Consider the following 18,401-nt stretch of genomic DNA (forward strand, 5'->3'; position numbering starts at 1 on the left):
TATGATGAGATTTGACTATCCCATTTCATTATTAACTGATAGCTTCACTCGTACTCTTCGAATAATCGAATTATTTTTATCCATATTACTCAATGATGATAAAACTAAATTTATCAACACATATTCGTCATAAAAACATTTTTATGATTAGTCATGACGACCACGATCAAATTTCGGGACGAAATTTCTTTAACGGGTAGGTACTGTGACGACCCGGGAATTTCCGACCAAATTTAAACTTTAATCTTTATATGTTTTCGACACGATAAGCAAAGTTTGTTAAGTTGAATCTCAAGAATTTTAAACTGTGTTTATACATTCATTTAAACCTCGATCGAGTTTCGACGATTCACGAACAAATGTTTGTAAATATATATATATATATATATAGATATACGTGTGTGTATATCATAACTTGAAAACCTTAACGAGATATTAAATGTAAATTGAATGATTTAAACTTACTTGCTTCAACTCTCAATATGTATTTAATATATATATATATATATACAATATAATATAAGAAGTTAAATAGTTAGTCCCATATATAAATTGTAACGATCACGTATATAGCTAGTTGGGACAATTGAGATTAGTGGCGGAATTTTCAAACCAAACTTTTAAGGAGGCCGAAAACATTGATTTATAAATTTTTGCGGCATGTGCTACCAAACAGGTAAACCCATAAGAACCCTTAAACATTCGTTTGAGATATATATCTAAAACGTATACTATATTGGTTTATCCATATGATCGTGTTTTTAATTCATTTAACAAGTCTAATAAATGATCATTGAGTTAAACTACAATATAATTGCCAATCTATCGTTAATAATAATGATGTAGTACAAGTTTGTTTAGTGTCCACATCAACTTGTTATATATATATATATATATATATATATATATATATATATATATATATATATATATATATATATATATATATATATATATATTTAGTGTTACATGCACCTAAAATCCACTAATCAAAACTAACCATCTATCTATCTCTATTACCATAACAATCATCATTCCAATCAATTAGTAATACATTGTTTTGAATGATTATTCAACCAATCCTACTTTCCTTTCTATTGAATTATCGACAAACAAGAAATTACCAAAAACATCTACATCTTATAATATTTATTACTTTATCATTATGGATTCATGCATATCCTACATAAATCATCACTATCTCTATTTTTATTTATTTATTTCTCTTTCTCAACCAAGAGCCTATCCTGATATTCCCCAACAACTCCACCATTAAAACACCCACTTGTAATCTCCTTTTGCCTTCCTGTAATCCATCGACAAACAAACCAAACCATTTATATTATATAGTATTACATACTTAATCATTGATATTATAATTACATAATAAATTCTATAAGACTAGGCATATACTTACAACTTGAGAAAAACACTTCACACCTTCACTTGCAAATTATCAATTTCACCATATGAACTCTCAGTCACCAATGTTGCTACGGCTGCCATTTTGTTTTCTGTTATTTGTCGATGAAACCACCTCCAACTGTCGAGCAACCACCTGCAAGTTATTCAAATTTCATGTTATATATGAGAAACCAAATACCATTCAGGAACTTGTAAATTACTACCCTCCTTGATGACCAAGCACTACCATTCTAAGCCGATTGCTGCTACACTTTCATTTTTCTGTTACCGTTTAATCAAACATCAAACAACCATCGCCCTCCAAACTCATCACTTTTCTTCTTCATCATATTAAATCGACACCCTACTGTTTCTATTTCTGGTCGAGTGCATCCTCAACACCATGTACAACCACACCATCATTCTGCTCGAAACCCACGGTTCACACTTCTGTTTTCTGTCTTTCTATCGAACCTGCAACAATCAGAAACCACCACTGCTACACCATCCTTTGTGCTTGTTCTAATCAAACTATATTATCTGTTACAGCTTCTGTTTGAATTATGTTAGGAATTGGCTGCTGCAGTTCTTTTCTTTTGTTTCCTACTCGAACAAACAACCGCCATATCTTATTTTCTTGCTCGTCACTGAGGAGTTCGGTTGTTGCTAAACGGATCAGGTTTGACCCTTGAGTGGTCGACCTATCCCCTACAGCTTTTGTTGATTTCTATTTCTATGAAACCATTGCGACCCACCATCTACAAGCCCACTAGATCACCAACGAATGCCACTACAATTTCCTATTTAATCAAATCACAAATTTCTGCTTCTTTATTGATCTTCAATCAAATAACAGGTCACAAATTGTCCTATGTTTCGCTGTTGCTACAATTAATAATCAAAACCATAAACAGGTAATTAACGATAATCGATTATCACTTAATCCTTCAAGAACACGAATTTTTTTTATTTCCTGTATTCAATTCAATTAAAATACGGAATCTATATAAATAGATAAAGAAATTAAGAAACTATAATCAAACCAATTATCCATTTGATCAATTAATGAAACGAATACCTGATCGATTGGTGAAGAATGACGATACAAAGGAATAATGAAGACTGATGATGACGTTGATTAATGGTGATGATGATGAATCGACGATCTAATAAACATTAGTGATTGTTGCTTGATCGAGTGTTTGATTAATGAATTGAATAAACCCTTGAACCGTGACTTGTTCCTCCTGCGTGTTTACCATCTTTGATCTGTTTGAACCATCGACAAAAGCAGATCCCTTTTATTAGGTATATCATCATTATCATCGTATATTATTATTATTATTATTATTATTATTATTATTATTATTATTATTATTATTATTATTATTATTATAGATTATTATTGTTATTTGTATTATTGTTATTATTGATTTATATTATTATTAAGTATTAGTAGTATTATTAGTATTATTATCATTATTATTATTATGATTATGAATATTATGAATATTATTATAATTTCTATAAAAATCATAAAATTTATTATTTAATCATTAAAAACTAATACTTGTATCAATTTATAAGTTATAATATTATTATTAATATCATTACTAGTATTATAATTATTATCAGTATTATAATTATCATTATAGGTATCATAATCATTATTATTATTATTATTATTATTATTATTATTATTATTATTATTATTATTATTATTATTATTATTATTATTATTATTATTATTATCATCATTACAAGTATTATTATGTACAACATAATGATTATTAATACTATGTAATTTCTAAAATCATTAACATGACTAACACTAACAATAAAATTAATATATTTTTATATATTATTAATATCATTACTTTTATTACTAATAGAATTATTTTCATTATTATCATTATTACTAATATTAAGTATTATCATTATCGTATTTATCATTACAAATATTAATCGGGTATTACTATAATAACTATCTTAATAAACAAATGATATATATAGATATATAAAGATATATTTAATACATATATAACATAACAAAATATTACTATATATAAAAGGAATATGTGAAACATAAATATATTATTAATATAAAAATAATATAACTAATAAATTATTATATATATAAATTTATTAACTTACAATTATGTGTATTAATAAATATACAAATGATATAGGTTCGTGAATCCGAGGCCAACTCTGCATTGTTAGTTGTTCAATGACGTTATATGTATTTTTACTACAAGATACATTAGGTGAGTTTCATTAATCCCTTTTTAAATGCTTTTGCAATATATATTTTTGGGACTGAGAATACATGCGATGTTTTTATAACTGTTTTACGAAATAGACACAAGTAATCGAAACTACACTCTATGGTTGAATTATCGAAATCGAATATGCCCCTTTTATTAAGTCTGGTAATCTAAGAATTAGGGAACAGACACCCTAATTGACGCGAACTCTAAAGATAGATCTATCGGGCCCAACAAGCCCCATCCAAAGTACCGGATGCTTTAGTACTTTGAAATTTATATCATGTCCGATGGAGGATCCCGGAATGATGGTGATATTCTTATATACATATTGTGAATGTTGGTTACCAGGTGTTCAATCCATATGAATGATATTTTGTCTCTATGCATGGGACGTATGTTTATGAGAAATGGAAATATGAAATCTTGTGGTCTATTAAAAATTATGAAATGATTATTTATGTTAAAATAATGAACTCACCAACCTTTTGGTTGACACTTTAAAGCATGTTTATTCTCAGGTATTAAAGAAATCTTCCGCTGTGCATATGCTCATCTTAGAGATATTACTTGGAGTCATTCATGACATATTTCAAAAGACGTTGCATTCGAGTCGTTGAATTCATCAAGTTTATTATCAAGTCATTATAGTTTAGATATATTATGAAATGGTATGCATGTCGTCAACTTTTGATGTAAAGAAAGATTGTCTTTTCTAAAACGAATGCAATGTTTGTAAAATGTTTCATATAGAGGTCAAGTACCTCGTGATGTAAGCAACTGTTGTGAATCGTTTATAATCGATGTGGATTTTGTCCGTATGGATTAGGACGGGTCCTTTCATGTTGTGCTTGAACTCTATTCTCTAGCCTGTACAACATCCGATTGTAGTACAATGTGAAGATGTCAGCTTCACCGCAATTTCTCAACCAAACGGGATCTAAAACCCGTATCGAATCAGTCTCATCTTCCTTTGATTTGTCCAAAATGATGACTGCTTCCTCTGAGCGTTCATCGTAGTACCACCAGCGAAAACATGGGCTAAAGTTCTGCGGCATTTTCATCACAGGAACCTTTCTCATATATTTTACAGGCTGGTATTTAACAATCTTTCTTCGTTCGCCCGTTTTCTTGTTTGTTCGATAAGTGATCGTGGGAAATTGAGGGCTGAATCCCTCAAAGTTCTTTGACAAGTACGATCGTCTTATCTTCTTGCAAACAATATCAGGAATTCCATCATAATCCCGATATAACATCTTGAGCCTAGCCACCTGCATAAATTCAAAGTACGGTAGAGTCTTGAACTCGAATCCATGTTTGATGTAGTCCAGTCCGTACTCCTTCTTTATTGCGTATATATTAAACTCTTTGATGTAGGCCCAAGCAATGATTTTTCCTTTAGCCAAAAGATTCGCCGGCCTATTAATGTAGTTCAGCCATTCAGTTTCCGGCTCTGGCTTCTCACAATATTTTCTGATCCTCAACAGGATCTTCCATTCAGCTTCTAGAACTTCTACCTTTTCTTCATTTATTTTGACCGGTAAAAACCCTGGAGGTAAATCTTCGGTCTTTTCTTTTTCTTCGCATTTACAGTTTAGAAGCTCTTCACTCATTTTGAAGTAATCTTGAAACGTAGGTAGATCTTTATCATTATTACGTTCGTACTCCGAAAAATCACCTATTGGTTCATCTTCGATAATTACTTCATCAAAATCGTTGTCGTTTTCATTTTTTACGACAATTTCCTCAAAATCATCACTAGAATCGTAACGATTCTCAAAAGATGAGCTAGCAGTCGTGTCAGCTGAAGTAGTTGCTTGTTGCTCTTGACGCACTAGCTCAGCCTGCTCCTCAGCGCTTAGATCCGGCGGGATCTCCCCTTCTTCTAAATTATCAAATACAGCTGAGTGATTCAGACGATTCTGCTTTGCTAAAAAATCACGTAAAGAATAATCAATATTTAGAGGAATTACTGACAGTGGGTTCTCGCTTGTGCCTTTAGCAAGATCTAAACCTAGCTCATCCTCGCCTTGATCGTCAAAATTACCAATCTTCGAGATCAACAGCCTCAATATCGAAATTATTTTCCCACTCAAGCACTTTCATCAGTGCCTTGTTCGCTGCAGACTCGGCCTTTACAATCAGCAAATTTTGAGCATCAACCTTAGTTTTTAACTTCTTCATTTCAACCTGTTGATCTTCAACCTGCTTGGTCAGTTTAGCAATCTTAGCATCCTTTCTTCTTTCTCGTTCATTAGCTTCTTCTTTAAACTTTTCAAATTCAGAAGCCATATTGACAACCTTCTCGCTTAATAGAGTAACTGCAGTATCTTGTGTAATAACAGTCATGGATGTAGCAGCATGAACTCCTGTATCAGTTTCAGCACGTGTTTCTTGAGTAGCAACAGCTGGAGATTGTCGTTGTTGTTGTGATTGCTGTGATTGTCGTTGTTCAGCAGCTGAAGATGACTCAGTTCTCTTTGCCTTTTTAATGAACTTTATTCGCTTCTGCTTCTGCTTCGGCTTTGTCGTAACTGAAGGACCCTCAGCTTGTTTTTGCTTTCTCAGCTCGAATTGATCAGGGTCAAAGTCATCTCCTTCATTGTCTTCATCAACCAGTATCTGTTCAGATGCAACAACTGGCGGTGGCTGATTAACCTCTTGATCATTTTCACCAACTGCGACGATATCATCTTCATTACCAGACGTACTGTTCTCATGACGACAGGCAGCACCTGGTGGACATACATAGTTTTCATTGGCGAGGTGGCCAACCAGTCTCTTGAATGGTTCATTCGGACCTCTCTTTTACTTAACTCGGTTGAAAGGCAGGTCGTTCAGATGATTCAGTTTAATCTCATCCTGCCTAACCTTATTCAATCCTTGCACTTGTTTTTCAATCATCACCTGCAAGAACCTAGGAAACATTAAGTGGCTTTTCTTTTTCACGTTCACCAACATACTTCTGAAAATCACTTCAGAGAAATTGAAGTCTGCATGAAGAACTAGAGCTGCAAACATCGAACTATAAGTCTCGTTCAAATCATCAAAGCCGCCTACCATTGGACTCATGCATCTCAACAACACCAAAGTTAGGTATTTGTATTGATGACAGAATCGAGTTCTCTTAACTGCACCTTTCATCGGATCACCAGAGTATCCACATCTCACTAAACACCTTCTGACCTTAGTTCTATTCAGTGTGACTGTCATAGTATCATTATCGGGAAAGCGCAATCATTATCGGGAAAGCGTAAGTCTTCACGAAATGTCTGAGCCGAGATCTTCACAATTGTACCACCAACGCTGCTTCGTATCACCTTCTTTCCCTGTTCAGTGATAATAGAAGCATTGTTCCAGAATTCTCGTTGGTACGAATAGTACGCCTTGTATTCTAGAGTGATTGCAGTATGAATCCTGGACCTTTTCAAAAACTTGATAATATCAACGAAGCCTTCCTTTGCTTCAGGTCCTTCCTCGTTTAAACACGCCACTAGATTGGCGTTTTCGCTTGCCATTAAACCCGGAAGATTCTTGGACAGAATCACCTCTTCCTCATGCACTTCTTCGTTCACTGGACTACCCTGTTGAGCCATTGATTCTGCTATATAAACATATATACAAGAATCGAAAAGCGTTAAAAATCATAAGAAAATTACAAAGATTTTACAGTCGGTCGACATATAAGATAAGTCGGTCGATTTTCAAGAACAATCGCCCGACATATATATAAATCGATCGACTTAGTAAATCGCCCGACATATATATAAATCGATCGACTTAGTAAATCGCCCGACATACAGTAAGTCGGTCAACTTAGGAAGTCAATCGGCCGATTGTTTAACGAAGCAAAACTCAGATCTAAATCCAATTTCATCGATTTTATGGTGTTTTGTTTCAATCAATGACTAATAATGGTACAGAGGAGGCCGATTAACATATTCTAATCAACAATCAACACTAACAAGTTCTAAATTGTACAAATCGAATAAAAAATGAAAAAATAAACAAAAACATCAATAACTTTCGATCTAGAAGGAATTACCTCGAATGGTTAATGGCGCTGGAATCACAAGTCAAAGATGTATATGAAAATCACCATCAAAAACTCCTCCTTGCAAAGTTCGAATTTTTTGGTAAAATGACTCAATCACACGAAATGGGGTACTTCGGCCGTCTGAAGCCTTTTTATACCCAGGTTGACAGTCGGTCGACTATGAAGTTATGTCGGCCGACATATGTGACAAACATCCGACATATGTGACAAACGGCCGACATATGTGACAAGCCAGTAAGTCGGACGATTTTTGTTTAACATCAACCGACTTATAGTCCAAATCGGTAGACTGTTTTTTTTTTAAAAATCATTTATTTTTTGTTTTAGAAACCCCAATAACTCCCTTTATTCACATCCACTGGGCTGATTTTACACGCAAAATATTTACATTTTGAAAACTTCAACAACTTTAAAATTTGAGATGTGTATTTCGTTTCTTTTTGACATTGAGACACAATTTGTAACTTCATGGAAATATACACACATTCACACAAGCAAACAAATAAATTGTTTTTGTATTTTTCAAAATAAATATTAACACACTAAAAATCTTTTTGTAGTTTTTAGGATTTTAAACTTATCACAATAATAAGTGCAAATGAAGAACAATTCAGGTCAAAAAGTCAATGATCAAGGTTAAGAAAGATCCAAGATTGTATGGCATAAAGACATGTTATTTACAGGAAGCGGTTTCTGTAAGTCATAAACCTAAGAAAGCTAAATTATCAAAATATATACATGATCAATCAACATTCAGACAACAATATGTACAAACAAAAATTTCACAAGTAAAAGCAAATATTTTGTGAGAAATTGATCTTAACATGGTATCTATCTTCATTAAACTTTTACAGACTTTCCTCTTAGTCATTTTGATGATCAAGTTAATTAATTACTTTAACATATTGCTATGTTAGATTCAATCACTGACTTAGTCATCATTTGAGATCGCACGATTTATTAGGTAGTCAATTGAGCACAAGTCTATTGACGCTTTTCATTACCACAAGCACATACGTTAGGTCTAATTGAACAGGAAGGTTCTCATAGTAATTTTGGAATATCCCTGTCATCCATTAGCTTCTATCGTAACGTATACTTTTCAATTCATATGATTCTGATGGATCTCATAGTATATTGAATATTCTGTCAATCGTGCAACCTTTTATGTAACCAACTGCTATTAATCTCATTCCTTCTTTATTATTAAAGTTATTGGATGAAACGGAATGAAAGACGTAGCTTTCTTAATGAGTGAGTATTCAGAATATCCCTCTGAAAACATCTTTCGCTATCTAGGCCTTAATGGGCACAGTCCCATATCACAGACAATGATAATAAGTCCTATAGAATGGTTTTGATGAAGTATGAATGATTTAAGTTCTTCTTGGTAATCTTCACACTCAATAGTATTCTTACAAAGACTTCTCTTCTCGATTCCATCATTATCTTGAACTTGATATTTTCGTCTTCCACGATTTCACTTCTCTTTTTTTTTTTAACAACACATTGCAGTCTTGACTTTGATTTAGTTCTCGAATTGACTTCCTTGCGATGAAGATCTCTTTTCTTCATTTGTGTAACACTTAACTTAAATCATTCATTCATGGATTGTCTATAATATAGAACCACACTTTTCAACCCGTTCATAGGAAAGACACTCTCATTGAGATAAACCTACTATTTTGGAGTTTAGGTACGATTCAAGAATTAAAGTTTGATAGAAGTCGGTATGCACAGTCAATCAGAACATTCTCAACACTTATTGATAGCTTGAATATCCCAATTAGTCGTGAGACTCAATGGTGCAGCAATTTGGAATTTGCTTGGGGATATTCTACATCATGTGTTTCTAGATTATACGTCATGATAGGGGATACCCTCACCTTTTGTTGATTTCCTGAACAATTTTCTTTAAAGTATGCACCTGTGGTAGTTAAGTGACTACCCTCAACCGCTATAAACCTTTCCATGAATTCCTTATCAAGATATTTACATGATTGTGATTATGATCATCTCATTCTATGATTAAGTCCGTATCTCATTTTTTTTACATTTAGATCAAACTCGTTTTTTAATTTAGAAACACATTTAAACCTTTCTAATTTTTAATTTTTTGAATTTCTGATGTTGCATCATTAAATCATTACTCACTCTAAAAATACTAAAAACCTAAAATCCTTTTGGCTTTTTGGATTTTAATCACACAGAAACAATTAGGAACGACATCTGAAAATATTTTGACACTTAACTCAGTTAACAAGAAATCAAAACGTGGTTTATCAAAATCTTTTGTGAAAAGATCAGCCCTTTGCGTAGTTGTGCCAATTTGGACAACATCGATTAGTCTTTTCTCATAACAGTATCGAATAAAATGGTATTTAATCTCTATGTGTTTGGTCTTAGAGTGATTCACAGGATTTTTCGTAACAGCTATGGCAGCAGTATTATCAACAAAAATAGGAGTGTTAGAAATATTGAAACCGTAGTCACGAAGCTGCTGTTGTATCCACACAACCTGAGATGCACAGCTTGCTACAGCAATGTATTCAGCTTCACAAGTGGACAAGGCTACTGCTGTCTGCTTCTTGCACTGCCATGTAACTAGTCTGTTTCCAAGGAATTGACAACCTCCTGATGTTGACTTAAAATCTTTCTTGCATCCACCATAGTCGGAATCACTATAAGCCGTCAGTTCAAAATCAAGGATACCATAGGCCCAAATTTGGAGTTTGCTTTAAATAATGCATTATCTTTTTCACCACAAACAAATGATGTACATTCGGATTTGCTTGATAGCGAGCACATAAACAAACTGCGAACATGATATCAGGGCGAGACGCTATCAGATACATCAAAGAACCAATGATGGCCCTATATAAGGTTTGATCAAGCTTAGCACCTTCCTTATCCGGTGTAATCCCGTGATTCACCGATATCGGAGTCCTTGCAGGACGTTCATCTTCCATTTTGAATCTTTTCAGAATATCTGATACATATTTCGTCTGATGTAAAAAGATACCCTGATTTGTTTGTACAACCTGAATACCAAGGAAGAATTTGATAGTTCCCATTGAACTCATCTTGAATCGTTTCTGCATTACCTCCTCAAAATCATCCACCATCATCTTATCTGTAGATCCAAAGATAATATCATCCACTTACACCTGTACTAGCATAATATGCTTAGCCTTTTCTTTGATGAAAAGTGTCTGATCGATGACACCTCTTCTGAAAACATTATCAATCATATAGTTAGACAACGTACCATACCACGCCCTTGGAGCTTGATGAAGCCCATACAGTGCTTTTTCTAGACGATATACCTTTTCTGGAGAGTGTGGATCTGTAAAACCAGGTGGTTGCTTAACAAACGCTGTCTCGTTGAGAGTCCCGTACAAAAAAGCGCTTTTGACATCCATTTGATAGACCTTAAAGCCTTTAAATGATGCGAATGCGAAAAATATTCGAATTGCCTCAAGTCTAGCAACTGGTGCAAATACTTCATCATAATCTATATCAGGGATCTGTTGATATCCCTTCACAACCAGTCTAACTTTATTTCGGATTACAATACCTTGCTCATCTTTTTTATTCTTCCATACCCATCGAATCCCATAAGGTTTGCAACCATGAGGCGGATTCACCAGTTTCCATACTCCTAAATGTTTGAATTGCAAAAGCTCTTCTTGCATAGCATTTACCCAATCATAATATAGTAGAGCTTCCTCAACAGAGTCTAGTTCAATTTGACACACAAAGCATGAATATGCATGTAAAAAGAGTTTGTCTGACCTATTTAGCGAAGAATAGAAAGCTTGTATAATATTTTCACTTGAAGCTTTCTGATTTTTAGACATTGAGGCATCATTTTATGGTGCTCCAGAAACTCCTTTCGAATCAACAATAAAATTATCTAAGTGTCGAGGTAGTACAACTGTTCGTGATGATCTACGAACACCTTCAGGTTCTGGTTGTTCTTCCTGAACTTCTATAATTTGTGGCAGATTATGAACACTCTCGCCACTATCTATAGGTTGTGACTCCTCTTCAGAATCAGATCCATCATAAGATGGATCATCTTGATAATCACCGGATTCTTCAACATCTTGAACAATTTGTTGTTGCGGCACTGTGTGCGGTTGTGGTGCCGTTTGTGATTGCGGAACCATTTGTGATGGAGACGTATGCATTTCATTCATCAATTTTGCAATAACTTCATCATCAGTAGCAACAGACGAAAGACCAAAAGAATCAAACAAATCTTCATAATCAAACTGCCATGAAAAACCTTTCCCAGCAGGAATAGCAGCATTTCTTTGAACATCTACTTCGAAATGTTCTTCAACACGTTTAGATACAGTGTTGAAAACTCTTTTGTTTAGATTCCCATAACCAAGAAATATACCAGGAACAGCCTTAGGATTAAATTTTCCTCCAGTATCTCGTATCATGATTGAACACGGTGCACCAAAGGGTTCGAAATGTTTAATGTTAGGCTTCCTTTTATGTAGTAATTCATAGCAAGTCTTTCCATGCCTCTTGACTACTAACAATCGGTTCATTGTATAACATGCTGTAGCAACAGCTTCACTCCAGAAGTTAACCGGTAAACTTGAGTCGGCTAACATTGTTCGCACAATTTCAATTAACGTTCTGTTACGTCTTTCAGCAACACCATTTGATTGTGGAGTATAAGCTGGACTGAACTGTTGTTGAATGCCTTTCTCGTTGCAGAAACTCTCCATCTGCTGATTCTTGAATTCAGTACCATTATCTGTTCGAGTCTTCCTAACCTTTAACTTGTACAGAGATTCCAGCTTCAAAATCAACAACTTTATCTTTTCAAATGTGTCAGACTTCTTCTTTAACATCACTACCCAAGAGTATCGTGAGTATTCATCAGTCACTACCAAACAATATGAATCTTCAGAGATGCTTGTTCGATTAATCGGACCAAAAAGATCCATATGTAACAACTCTAGAGGAACAACAATTGAATGATGTTTCTTTGTTGCATGTGACTTTTTAGTCTGTTTGCCTTTCTTACACAGAAGACATCCTTCAGGAATTTGAAAACTATTAACATTTACTCCCTCAACCAGATTATTATGAACAAGATTGTTCATCTTTCTCAAGCTCAAATGACCCATACGCTTGTGCCATGAAATTGACTCTTGTTCTGTAGCTTTAGATATGAAAGCTTGATGACCTGTTGCAGCTTTAACATAGGCTGTGGACATATCCAAAATATACAAATCTTTATTTCTGGGAGCTGTCATAAGAATCATATCTTCCGGTATTACGTACTCTTTCTTCAAAATGTAGCATCTTTGATCATCAAAAGCAACCTTATGCTTTTTATCTGCTACTTGAGAAACTGACAGCAGATTATTTGACATCTGCTTCACAAAATTCACTTTATCAAAACTAATATTAGCATCAGAAATCACACCCTGAGCTGTAATAAAACCTCCTTCATCTCCTGCAAAAGAAACAGATCCTCCATTTACTGACTTGACATTAGAAAGTAAGGACATGTTTCCTGTCATGTGTCGGGACGCCCCACTATCAACAATTCAGGTATTTCTACTCGGATCATAGGCGACCTGCACAACAAGAAAATAAGTTAGTTTGAGATGGACACCCATGCCCGAATGGCAGTGGGTTTCCCATCGACACCAATAACTTGCACATCCATCCATTGACCCTTTAATCCTGATGGATCTTTGGACTTGTCAACAACCTTTGTCTTGGTTCTAGGTTTCCAAACGGTACGTTTACCAATAGATTTCTTATAATAGTCATTCGTTTGAAAATTTGTGTTCACCTTTGACTGTACCCTTGGGGATGAATTAGCAACAGAATTTGACTTTGGTCTATAAAAAATTTTTGAACTATTACTTGAAGTACCTTTGGAACTGGTACTAGAAGCATAGTGTTTAGTTTTTGTATCAGTGTCAGATTTTCTGTTTGGTGTTTTCCAACCCTGTTGACAGTTAACAGCACAATGACCCTTTTTCCCACATTTATTACAGTTTTGAGTTCCTTGAGTAGGTGCTTTTGAACTCAGATTCTTATTGGGTAAAGACTGTTTCTTGGTGACATAGGCTTCTCAACTTGATGTTTCAAGCCCGGTCGATGGTTAGGGTGCACATATTTAGGCACATTGTTAGTATTAGGGCTCCTCTTATTAAATAGTTCTTCAGGTGCTTGTGTAAGAACATATTCTTTATCTAGGTTGAGTCCCTACTGATACTTAACAGGTGTCTGAAATATTTTCTTTTCATTAGAGTTCCTAGAGTTTACTTGTTTTCTAGGTGTGAGTCCTCTGCTTTCACTAGCCTTACTAGCATTCAATGGATTTTTCAGGATAGTGATATGTTTGGATTTTGGTGTTACAATCTCAGAAACTTTTTCATTCTCTGAGTCAGATTTATTATCCTCCACTAAGCCTTCAACAACAGGCTTAATACTGTCTGATTTTTCATTCTCTACAGGTTGAACACTTAGGATTTCACTAAGGCAAGAATCGGAAGGTTTATTAATGTACTCATTCTTAAGAGGAGGAGGACACTCTTTATAACCTAAACCCTTTTTACCATCATTCTTGTTGTAGACAGTATAGTCAATGACATATGACATTCGCTGCCAAGTGTCATTTCTAGCCTTTTCTGACTCATACTTAATCTTAAACTCTTCCTTTTCTCTCTTAGCACATTCAAGTTGATTTAAGTACATCATTATGGCCTTTTGGTCACCTTAAATTGTAGCTCTTAAATCATGAACTTGATTTTCTAGAGTTTTGATTGTCTCCCTGAATTCCTTTTTATTGTTAAACTGAGTTAAATTAGTCTCATATAGGTCTTTTACCTCAAGATAAGCTGCTTTAACAATCCTAAGTTCTTGTTTTACTTCAGGACAATAAATACATCCTAAGGGGATATCATTCAGTTTAGAAACTATGCATTCAAGTTTAGCAATTTCTAACTTACGATCAACACAATTGTTACATACCAAAGGAAGTTCATTTTGTACCTTAGAGTCACTTGATATGTTTGCCATGAATGCATATTCCTTTTCTTCAGTCTCTGATTCAGGTTCAGATTCTGAACTAGAACTGGAACAGTCAGAATTACTCAACTCAACTGAAGTCTTGACATCATCTTTCACAATAGTTTCGCCATCGGATGAAGACGAACTACTGTAATCAGTCCATACATCGCCGTCATTGTGCATTGCGTATTTGAACTTCTCATACACTCTCTTGTTAAGAACACCTCTTCTAACATATCTGATCATTGCATAAGTTCGCTCAATTCTTGCTTCCATCTTGTAGACGTAACACATGCATTCATTCGCAGTACCAACACAACCAGCTTTCTCTCTCTCTTGTTTCTCACTTTCAGTTTCTTCTACGGTCTTAGGCATTCTAACAACATTAGCATGATTTTCATCATCAGCAAATACTGTCCAATCACAACCTTCGTCTGAATATGTTGCAATTAAGCCTTTTGCTTTATCATTTCTGGCAGTATCACTGCTCGTTGCTTCAACTGGCACATTAACTTTTGTCTTATTATGCTGATTGTGAAATGGATTGTGAAAACCAGTTTTCTGTGGCCTGGTACATGTTCTTTTGAAGTGTCCTAACTCATTGCAATTAAAACATCTCACTTTAGACATATCAAAACCTAACTTAGTATCTCTAGTAACACCTAAGCTCTGTTGACCTGTCCTTTTCAGAAACTTCTTCGCTCTTCTAATCACACTACCCATAGCCCAGAGGATATCCATCTTTTCAAGTTCATCCTCGCCAATCTGCTCATAATCTTCTGCTTCTAAATGAGCATTACCAATTTGACCACCAACCATTTCATTATAAGAATTAACTACCAAAGCAACTAAAGCCATATCTTCCTCTACAACTGCAAGGGGCCTAGTTCTTAGATTCTCAGTGTTGAGAACTACAGTTTTTGGTTCCTGTCTAATAGTGGACTGACTTGTACTAATAGGCTTATTTTCTTGGGTTTGAAAAGTCACATTTTGAGCAGGTTGTGATTTTTTTACAGCACTATCACTAGAAACAAAAGCTGTTTGCAAGGGAGCATGAACATTACTCAATCCAGAAGCACCAACTTTGTAGATTATAGGACTCTGCTGACCCTCAAGGCGTTTCTTCTTGGTTTTCATATCCAAGTCCTTTACCATCAACTTTGATGTGAATTTATCTAGGGTAAGTGATTCACCAGCAGACAAAGCTCTGTCTTCTACCTGTTCAATAAACACATCCCACTTGTGTGGTAAACCATCTTTTAATTGTTTGATAGCTTTCTGTTCTGTAACTTCTACACCTAAGTTACCCAATTCAGAGACAAGATGACGATAATGAATGATTGTCTCCTCTAAAGTTTCATGACTTAGAGCAGCAAACCTTTTCCATTCACTTTTGATTACTTTAGCTTTCTTTTCACGATACGCCTTATTTCCTTCCACACATATCCTTATAGCATTCCAAAGAGAATATGATGTTAAGTGCATCTGATATTGATGATAAATATCACCATCTAAACCCTGAGTCAATTGAGCATAACATCTACATTCTAAGGCATATGTTTCTTTTTCGGTCACGCTATAATCTTCATACTTTTTACTAGTACCATCAGTACCTAAAGACTCTTTATATTCATGTTGTATCAAATCCCACATTCTAGGATCAAGGCCTCTAATGTAATTCATAAACCTAGACCTCCATCTAATGTAATCATTTGTATTATCAAGTCTATGAGCATGATTGGCACTGCCTGATTCACTATCAGATAGTAAAATATTTTGAACGCCGGAAGTAATTGCCATTGCCTGATCAGACATCGTTAAAATTAATTAAGGTTTAATCTGATCCAACGTCGGTAGATTGAATGACAGTCGGTCGATGAACAATTACAGTCGGTCGACTGTCAAAGGTTAATCGGTCGAAGTTCTGTTTATATTAAGTCAATTGGTATTACTTTTCTCAATCGGTCGATGTTCATTCAATCAGTCGATTTAGAATTTCCATCGGTCGGTTTAGAGTTTAACTCGGTCGGTTTAGAACTTAAGTCGGTCGGTTTAGGACAATCGGTCGAACTAATTACAATCGGTCGAAATAAACTACAATCGGTCGATTTATATCATAATTCGGTCGATTGACACGTAAGTCGGTCGACAGTCGTTTCTGTCAGGTCTAGAATCCAAAAATCAGGTTTTTTTGACTTCTAAATGATTTCAAGCTCAATTTTCGAACTAAAAACACTGACCAACACCTTAAACAACTTAGAATGACTTCTGTAAACACTCTAAAGCAATTAAAACCAAAAGTTTAACGTAAAAGTATGCAAAATTCAATCCAAAACCAAATTTTTGACCCAAAAATATAACAAGAACTCGTTTAAAACAATTGATTCAGCAAGCCATAGCTCTGATACCACTTTGTAGACGCTGAAAAGGGACCTTAGAATCAACCTAACACGATCTAGAGGCGGAATAACACTAGAACGAGCTTAAATGAATATCTATGGGTTTTTCGGTTCGTACGAGTCAAACCAAGATTAGATCTTGATAAACACGAAGCCTACACTGACATTCTGTGGTATTTGGACATGAAGGTTTGAGAGAGACCGGACCTGGAACTGTTTGTGTGTGTAAAATTTATTAAGTGATTAACCAAATTAGTGGAGATTAACTTGGCTTAAATATCCCAGATCTTCTGTCGGTCGACTAACTATGTCGGTCGACTGACTATGTCAGTCGGCCAACTGTCGAGTAACATTACACATTACATTTAAACGTTTACATATATATAAAGTAGCAATCGACAATCAACGTTTAACAATATTACAGGTTACTACATGATCGAATAATACATTAACGTTCATGGAACTAGGGATTACAAATTATGTACTAACATCATTTTTAATAGATGGTGACGTTGTTCTCTTTAATAGACAACCTAGTCTGCATCGTATGTCTATCATGAGTCACAGGGTGGGTGATTAAATTTTATACATTGTTACATTTAATAGATAGTTTTCGTATTGTTTGAATATTTATTATATAGTTTGGTGTATGTATAGGCACGTATTATGCCATGGCGCACATTGAGATTCAATGAATCTGTTTGTAATCCTTACAATACCGATTTTGAGGGTGATGAGATGAATATGCACGTTCCGCAAACAGAAGAAGCTCGAACCGAGGCTCTTATGCTAATGGGGGTAATTATTTCTTTGAAACCACTTGTTTTGCTATGCACGTTTACAAAATAGTAGTTGTACATACTACATACTATGCATTATTTAAGGGGTGTTTGAATTTGCATTTTAAAAATTGATTGCGCGTCTTAGATAATCATAATCACCTAGCAAAACGTGTTATAATTAATGGTGTTTGAATTTGGTTATGCTGTTTGATAACGCAATAACAGGTAAACCGTTTTTAGGTGTTTGGTAAGTTTGATTTTTTGATAAATTAACAAGTAATTAGGGGGGGAAATAGGCAAAAAGAAAAAAGAAAATTGATTATCACGTTTTGCTGGAGTTTTGCGGAGTGTGGCATTTTTTTTTTTTTTTTCATTTTCACGTTTTGAGTCTCTCAAATCGCTATTAATTTAAACACTATTATTTATCATTTATGAT

This window comes from Rutidosis leptorrhynchoides, chromosome 3 (assembly GCF_046630445.1).
Source record: "Rutidosis leptorrhynchoides isolate AG116_Rl617_1_P2 chromosome 3, CSIRO_AGI_Rlap_v1, whole genome shotgun sequence".
NCBI classification, from domain to species: Eukaryota; Viridiplantae; Streptophyta; class Magnoliopsida; order Asterales; family Asteraceae; genus Rutidosis; species Rutidosis leptorrhynchoides.